The following is an 8892-nucleotide window of genomic DNA, read 5'->3' as shown; positions in this document are numbered from 1 at the left end:
TTATAATGAATATTAATATTTCATTATAAATCCTGTGGTAAATACAAAGCCTGAAAAGTAGAAAAGGGGATCCTTCAGTTAGTGAGAGAAGCAGCTCTAGAAAGGCACATAACAGGACATAGATACTATAAAGGGGAACATGTAGAAAATGAGGCATGTTAACAGAGTAGGATGTAAGAGAAGGGTAATACAAAGGAAATATTTGAGAGAAATAGCTAGCACAAAAAATGTTTGAAAAATCAAAGAGAAACAAGTGTGTTATACATACAATTAAAGATACACACATGCTGGGCAGTGAAGGAGCCTGGCTTTAATCAAAGCATTTGGGAGGCAGAGGCAAGCAGATCTCTGTGAGTCTGAGAACAGCCTTTTCTGCAAAGCAGATGCTAGGACAGTCAGGACTGTTACAAAAAGAAACACTGTCCTGAAAAATCACAAAAAATTCCACACATCTCTGTGTATGCATTTGTATGTGCATGAGTGTTTTTGTTTTAGTGGAGCTATGCCATACATATGGTGTAGTAATGCTCCACACAAGAGCCATAGGCAATCAAAGAAAAGCCCTAGTGCCAGGAATGGAAACTCCCTCCAAATTGCTGTTCAGTGGAATCAAAGAAACTACCCAAACAATATGTTCTGTATTCATTGCCATTGGTTTGGTTCCAGATCTTCAAGGTAAGATTCTGCACATAGGGCAAGTAGCAATGAAACTGCAATTGACATGACTGCCTCCTTCTTGAGAGCTAGATCTCATAATATACAAAGATGTTATGCAAGCTGCAAAGGTAGACAAACCCTCAGCCGTCTCATGCAGCTGTAGAATCTATGAAGTGCACCAATTATTCCTGCTTTGTAGGTAGGAATTTCATGGTGCCATAAACCTAGTCAACTAGTGGTGGATAGAGAAAGCATGCAGCCTATAAAGAAACTTCCATTAAGTATTCATTTTTCAATTGAGGTGTTAACCCAATTACAGAGTAACCAAATTGTGCCATTGATAAGTTTGTTTGCTTAATTTAATTGGAAACTTGACACAACATATAAGCACATAAGAGTCTAAAAATAACGATTGCCTAGATAAGATTTACATGTAAACATGTTTATGGCAGATAGTCCTTGATTATATTAATTGATGTGTGAAGACTGACTCAAAAGTGAGATGAAATGTTTCCCTAAATTGGCATATTGAATTGTATATGCATAGTTAAAACAGACTAAATAGTAAACAAGAATGCATTAATTATCTCTCTGTTCTCTACTGTAGATGTGCCTAATTGCTTTATGTTTCTACCTCAACTTCCATGTCACGACAGACTATAACATGGATTGTAAGCCAATTGAATTCTTTCTTCCTAAAATTGTTTTATTTTCAGTTTATTTTATCACAGAAACAAGGAGATACCACAGAAGTAGATGTGGTATTCACAGATAACTTTATTGGATTTTAACTACCACTTTAATACTGGGGGGAGTTTCTTCATTTAAACGGTAATTTAAGATCTCCAATATGCTTGAAGGTAGTGACTCATGACTGTAATCCCAGCCCTAGGGAGGCAGAAACAGGCAGATCTCTGTGAGTCCAAGGCCAGCCTGCCCTAAAAAGCTACTTGCAGGAAAACCAAGGTTGTTACACAGAAAAGCCCTGTCTCACAAAACAAAAAGGAAAACAAAAACAAAAATAAAAACAGATAGAAGCCAACATGAGTAAATGTCAAAAAATAATGGAAAAAGCTCCATGTGCATATACATATTCAAAAGAACCTGGAGTTCATTTTTGTTAGCCTTCTCCTATACATTTTCCATGCGAGAGCATGACACACAATGAGAGAAAAATTGATCTTCCCTTTGTCATCCATTATCAATTCCAAATAGCTTCTTGGTTAGGAATGGAATCACCTGTCCACTTCTCCCTCTCAGAGTTTGGAAGATATCAGATTTAAACCTGTGAACATATTGTACTGTGAACATATTGAACCTGTGAAATTTGTTGTGTATATAAAATATTTCTGACACATTCTGTCAGTTTCTTCATCCATACAGATATTGGGCCTTGAGAGAAAAAATAATTTGATAAAGGCATCCCAGTTAGTAGTTATTACTCAAAATTCTCCCAGTCCAGTTGTGGGTTCCTGTGCTAATCTACTGAAAGAAGCTTATTTGATAAGGGTTGATGAAGTACAGATCAATGGGTACAGAAATGTGTAAATAGGAGTCATTTTATTGCTCTGTGCCTTTAGCATAATAATAATAATAATAATAATAATATCATATTTTCCCCTAGACAAAGACCTGTCTGCACTCAGGTTCTTGGACACTTTAGCAGTGTCATGGAATGAGCATTAGTTTCAATAAAAAAGTGTTTGGTTACTTCCATTAACCTAAGACACAGTCTATCTGGGTCCTCAATAGAAGCTCATTTATTCTAGCTGTGTGACATTTCTTTGTTTATATGACCTTCATAATTATCCACAGGTATAATGTTCATTATAATTGAACGTTTCCATGAAATAAACACACTGTGTTACAAGCAGTGGTGATCTCCATAAACCCATTCACACCAAACTAAATACCAGAGAAAGATGGCAACAGCAAACACATAAAGGCATATTGAAGTAAAAGACATTCTGAGATATGTAGTCTTGGGGTATTGCCTACCAGAGATTCATCCATCAAGGAGTTACCTCCTGGTGGACTGCTTCCTGAAATTCAATTGCTAACTGCTACTCCTCTAGCATTGCCACCAGCATTATTGACATGCCAGGCAATATACATTCACTCATGTGATAATGGCACAAATGTTAAAATGGTAAGTAATTGCTTCATGATTGAATTTAAGGGGAAACTCCATGGGAATTGATGCATACCAGTTACTGTATGCCTGTTCAGAAGCCCAATGTATGTGAGGTCATGGTCCCTTTGAGGAATTAATCCTACTATGGAATTGAAGTTGCAAAACTGTCTTCATATGTGTGGGTATGTGTGTATATGTGTGTATGTCTACCATAGACATCACTTTCAGCCATAATTAGGAAAGGTTTTATTGCCAGTATGCTTCAATGAATTCAGAGACTTTTGATGCAACAAAAAATAAGTTATAGCTAAGTTTTCTGTCCTATATAAGATATTAATACTTTACTCTCTAAGGCTCAAGGAACACTGAGAAAGATGAGGAAAATATCTGTAGGAATCAGAAGATAGGGAACACAAGGAATGCAAAATATCATCTTATGGACCATAATTCCACTGTAGTCATGAGTTCTAACTAGCTACAGTTGTTGATTCCAGTGGTTCTGAAGAAGAATGGACCCGTTGACAGCAAGGGGTAAATGGAGGAGTGACTTGGGAAGACTCACTCATGACTGCTGGACTTTTTCCTATGGGTAGATTTAAGGAAAATGGAATTAATGTCTGGAGTTGTATGCCCACTTCTTGCCTCAGTAGTCTTTAGCAAGTAAATCCCATCTGATTATCACTCAGATGCCTGTGATTGAATTAAATGTGTCAATTAAAAACCAAAAATCTTGAGTCTAGCAAATAAACAAGGGGGTCGGGCAGAGAGTTGTTAGCAATATAAGAAAGAGAAATAATAGGAGGACAGTAGACAAACTGCTTTTTTTTGTTTTTCCAGACAGGGTTTCTCTGTCACTTTGGAGGCTGTCCTGGAAATAGCTTTTGTAGAACAGGCTGGTCTCAAACTCACATCTATCTGGCTGCCTCTGCCTCCTGAGTGCTGGAATTAAAGGCATGTGCCACTACTGCCCAGCCAAAATGCATTTTATGTATGTATAAAAGTATCAAATATTTAACTTAGTAAACAAAGGACACTATAAATCAAAACATAGATTGGAACTTTCTACATAATATTTACAAAACAAAAAGTATAGTTTTTGCAACACTAATGGTAAAAACATTAAAAATATTAATAACAAAATAAGCAGAAACAATACAAAAGGCTGGGTACAGTATTCTTACCCCCAGGGGTCAGCAAATCATGCATGTTGAATTCAGCATTTCTATACACTCAGTCATTAAGGCCGGCTCTACTGGGATTAGAATTATAGTACAATAGATGTCTTAATGGAGAGCTTTGGATATTGAGTACATGAAAAACCTACACTACACCGTCAGATATAGCCTGTGACCAATTCTTTGTGTTCTTTGTATGATCAGATGAAATATCAGATCTTTCACCCAAACTTCTAGGAACCAATTAAGTACTGAGACACTCATTTTGTGCAACAGCCAGATAAGATTCTGAGTACCATTGCCTGTAAGAGAGCAGGTACTTTGTGATACCATACTAAGTATTTTGAAAATGAGGGCAAGTGTTTGCATTTCTATCCTAAGAAAATATGAAGCATGAAAAAATGTGAGAAACAAGTTTTTACTTCATGTGTCACTTGTTGGTACTCTAACATTATCATATTTGTTTATAGCAACATTGACACTTCTCTCATCTCTCATTCTGCTTATATAACCCAAAATTTCAAATATCTTCAGATTACTTTTTGGAAGTTTGGAGAACCTTACATTTCCCTTTGCTTTAATTTGTTATTCTCTCTCTCTCTCTCTCGCTCTCTCTCTCTCTCTCTCTCTCTCTCTCTCTCTCTCTCTCTCTCTCTCTCTCTCTCTCTCTCTCCCTCTGTGTGTGTGTGTCTGTGTGTGTGTGTGCAAAAATTTGTTTATGTATATTCCCAGTCTTTTAACAGGGACAGAAGTCATATTGAACCAGGATACCATAATTTGTCACATTCTGACTTAATTTATTTTTTCAATAAATCATATCCAATATCAAACATATTTGGTATTATGCATAAATATGAATTTGGGGTATGTTCAACCCTTGATAGACAGTCTGTCTTTAATTTTCTTTACTTATTCTTACATGAATCATAAGACATTGTATGGCCAATTAACAGGCTTTGAGATGTAGGGAGAAAGGCAGACTATACAAAGCAGCATCTTGAATCTTCCTAGTCAATATGAAATACTATAAGCAGAAACATACTAAAGAGTGTGATTACCAGCACCATGTTAGTTACATATTCTGATCATAACAGGCTGGAAGTCATGAAAACTGAACTGTCACATTTTATTGAGAACATTCAAACACTGAAAAATGCATTTTGATTACTGATTTAAAAAATGGGGTCTGTGCCAAACTTATCACCCTGGGGAGAGACACAATATTTCAAATAGAAATAACATGATGTTTCTATCTATGAGGAGACTTTCTGTTCATTAACAAATATAAGCATTGCTACCTCCTTTGAGAATTAATCCAAAAGGGTCTCTTAGTCTTCTATATATAGCAATACCATTCATAAATCTGTTTAAAAACACTAAGAAATAGTATAAGGACTACCTAAAACTTAAGTTGACATGACTTCCAGAGGCATTTTCCACAATCCCGTTGAGAAGGCTACATTTTGTTCCCCAATAGGCTGCCTGCGTTCTGCACTATGTTCTGTGTGTCTCACTAAAATTAGTTAGAAGGAGACCAGAAGGACAAGGGGGGACAAAATGAGGGGAGTGATTAAACATGGTACCAGATAAACATGATAAAACCTTGCTTCTTCACACAAATTAACCAGTGCTAAAATTGTGTTGCATTTCAGATTTTACTAAAATAAATAATACACATATAAAATTTACTCCTTGACTATTTCCCTTCATTCCCTTATTGCAAAAGCATTTTATTGTGAATTCATTCAGATCTTTTCTACATTTATCTGTATTAAATATGCATTTGTGAATAAAAGAAAGGAGGCAATCTGTGTTTTATGGCCAAATGTTGGAATATAGTATTAATTAAATTTAATGAATGATGAGTAATTAATAATGTTAGCATTAATTTGAAAAATATCAATTAAGCACACCAGTTTAAAAATATATTCTCTGCTTTTATAAGAATATATGTTTTAACTTCAAGACAATACAGATACATTACTTAGAACAATGATCATAAATAGAATATTGTGATTGGAAGGTATACATTATGAAAGTGTGGTTATTTTCCCTAGAAAAGGAGGAATTTGAATGTTATGTGAGGGATTGAGCTCCAATTATTATTTGTTATATAGGAAAAGCAATAAGTGGGAAAGGTGTGTATTTTATTATTTATTTTCATTTTACCAACCTTGCATTATTTATTTGCTGTTTATTATATAGCATAATCCACAGTAAAATACTCCAATGTTTGCAGATTCAAAAATAACTAAAATTTTGCTGTGATGTACACTTCCTCAAATGATATGCTTGTTAGGTTTACAAACAAAATATATTTATAGTATTAACTAATTAAGTGTTATTTAATCAGATTATCACTGTATAATATATCATTTGTCTAGGATAAGTGAATATTGTATCTATTGTTCATGCTTCTTGCATTCCTTTGCTACATGACCAAGATTAGTGGTGGTGTAATGATGTAAACTCTTACATAAGATTGACATTCTTCAGGTAAAAAAATGTTCTTTTTCTTATAGTCTTACCTGCCTCAATGTATCATTACTTTGCAGATAAAGAAACCTGCCATATACTCTTGCTCAATGTAGATACAAAAATACACACACACACACACACACACACAAACACACACGATAGGCAATATCAAAACAATGATCTTACATACCCAGCATTATGTCTGCAGCTTTTGTTCATTTTGCTTTTCATCATTGAAGATTTTCCATAAAATCATTTGCAAAATTCCTGTATAAATGTAAAAGTAAAAGTACCCCAAATTTAAGACATTCAGTATGATGGCTGAAGAAGATGTAGTTATGAACTGAGTATTACCTCAAGAGGAATACACACATTTCTCATTCAGTTGTAGTTTATGAAGATTTAAAACACTAATATAAGAACCTGAAATAAATATATTATGTGTCTTATTAGCATGATATGTATCATTCATGTGTTATTAATTCAGAATTGTGATATAATTATTATACCACATGATAATTGCTACCATTGCTACTTCCCTATTCATTGTGAGAATGAAAACATTTCCTTTCATGAAATCTCCTCTTCATATATCTAATTATCTAAGTCTCTTTTATCTGTAGATCTCTATCAAGAAAATACATGAAATTCGTAAAATTATGTTTATATCTGTCCCATACTAATGTTGTGTTGATATTTGCTACATAAAATTGATACCAAATTTTCATTGCCCATTTTTGTCAATATTCAGCATATACCTGGAACTTTCAAACCAAACATATACTTCAGAATTCTTCTTCATGGGACTAGAATATGTCCCTGATCTACATTCCCTCATCCTCAAATTGTTCCTGTTCCTGTACCTCATCACTATTATGGGAAACCTACTAATTATCTTGGCTGTAAGCATAGACTCCCACCTCCACACTCCCATGTACATCTTCCTGTGCAATCTATCTTTCACTGATATCTGTACAAGCACAATGACAGTCCCAAAGTTGCTATTGAACATCCAAGCACATGACAAGAGCATCTCTTACATAGGCTTCCTTTCCCAGGTTTGTTTTATCCTGACATTTTTGTGTTTTAGACAGTTGTCTCCTCACTGTCATGGCTTATGATCGCTATGTGGCCATTTGTCAACCTCTAAGATACACAATCATTATGAACCCTTTCCTATGCATCTTGCTAGTATTGCTTTCCATGCTCATCAGCATTATAAATGCACTACTCCACACTCTTCTGTTGTTACCACTGTCCTTTTGCACAGAACAGGATGTCTCAAACTTCTTCTGTGAACTTGGTCTGGTCACCAAGCTTGCCTGCTCTGATACATTTATCAATATTATCTTTATTTATACTGCAACCATTATATTTTCAATTATTCCTCTCACTGGGATTATTTTCTCTTACATTCAAATTCTGTCCTCTGTTTTAAAGATCCCATCAGTTGGTGAAAGGCATAAATCTTTTTCCACCTGTGGATCTCATCTTTCTGTGGTATCTTTATTCTATGGGACTGCCTTAGGTGTGTACATGAGCTCTTCACTGTCTAACTCTTCCAGTAGCAATGTAACAGCATCTGTGATGTACAGTGTGGTTCCTCAAATATTGAATTCATTCATCTACAGTTTGGGGAGCAAAGAAACCAAGGGAGCTTTGAGGCAGTTCATCATTAGGATCATTTGTTTCTGTAATTTTGTGTGATATTTCTCAGAGGAAAATGTATTATAGTGGTCCCAATTCAACAAGAATTTATAAACATGTCTAAAATGGAAAATGTGTAGCATATGGATGTGAAAGTAAAGGTTAAGCATGTATATTGGCAGATATAAAATCTAGAGTCAGTCAGATTTCATGGTTTAGAGTAGATGAATTGTCACTCACAAGTAAACCCACTTTTGTTCAGATTAACTGATTGTTATAATCCATTAAGTAATCACCAAGTCCTTACCATGTATGTCTTTGTGAGCTGTGATAGCTTCCTCCCTACTTAGTTTCATTACTTTTTATTTTTATTATTAAATTTAAATTTAAATTAGAAACAAGGTTGTTTCACATGTCAATTCCAGGTCCCTCTCCCTTTTCCTCCCCTCCTCCCATGCCTAACATCCTTGCAAGGTCCATCTGAATGAAGGGGCACATGGAGAGAAGCTGTCTCCACCTGGACACATGGGGGCGGGCCTAGGCCCTGCCCCCGATCATATGGATCATATGAAGAACTTTTGAGATCCCCCATGAAGTGTCTTACCCTCCTTGGAGTGGGGACTGGGAGATAGGTTGGGGGAAGTTTGAAGGGGGTAGGCAGAGTAAGGGAGGAAGAGAGAGGGACCTGGGAATGACATGTGAAGCAAACTTGTTTCTAATTTAAATTAAAAAATTAACTTCCTCAAGTTACATTATATTAGTATCTTAAAATATTATGAAATCCTGGCATTCTGTTATAAG

At 35.3% G+C, this 8892-nt stretch overlaps 1 pseudogene; it reads left to right on the top strand.

The window, feature by feature from the left end:
* The first annotated feature begins 2786 nt into the window (after window positions 1-2786).
* On the top strand, window positions 2787-8151 carry LOC101831776 (annotated as a pseudogene).
* Window positions 8152-8892: the final 741 nt, after the last annotated feature.

The sequence above is a fragment of the Mesocricetus auratus genome, unplaced genomic scaffold (genome assembly GCF_017639785.1).
Source record: "Mesocricetus auratus isolate SY011 unplaced genomic scaffold, BCM_Maur_2.0 Super-Scaffold_100040, whole genome shotgun sequence".
In the NCBI taxonomy this organism is placed as follows: Eukaryota; Metazoa; Chordata; class Mammalia; order Rodentia; family Cricetidae; genus Mesocricetus; species Mesocricetus auratus.
This window is presented reverse-complemented; position numbering and strand designations above follow the sequence as displayed.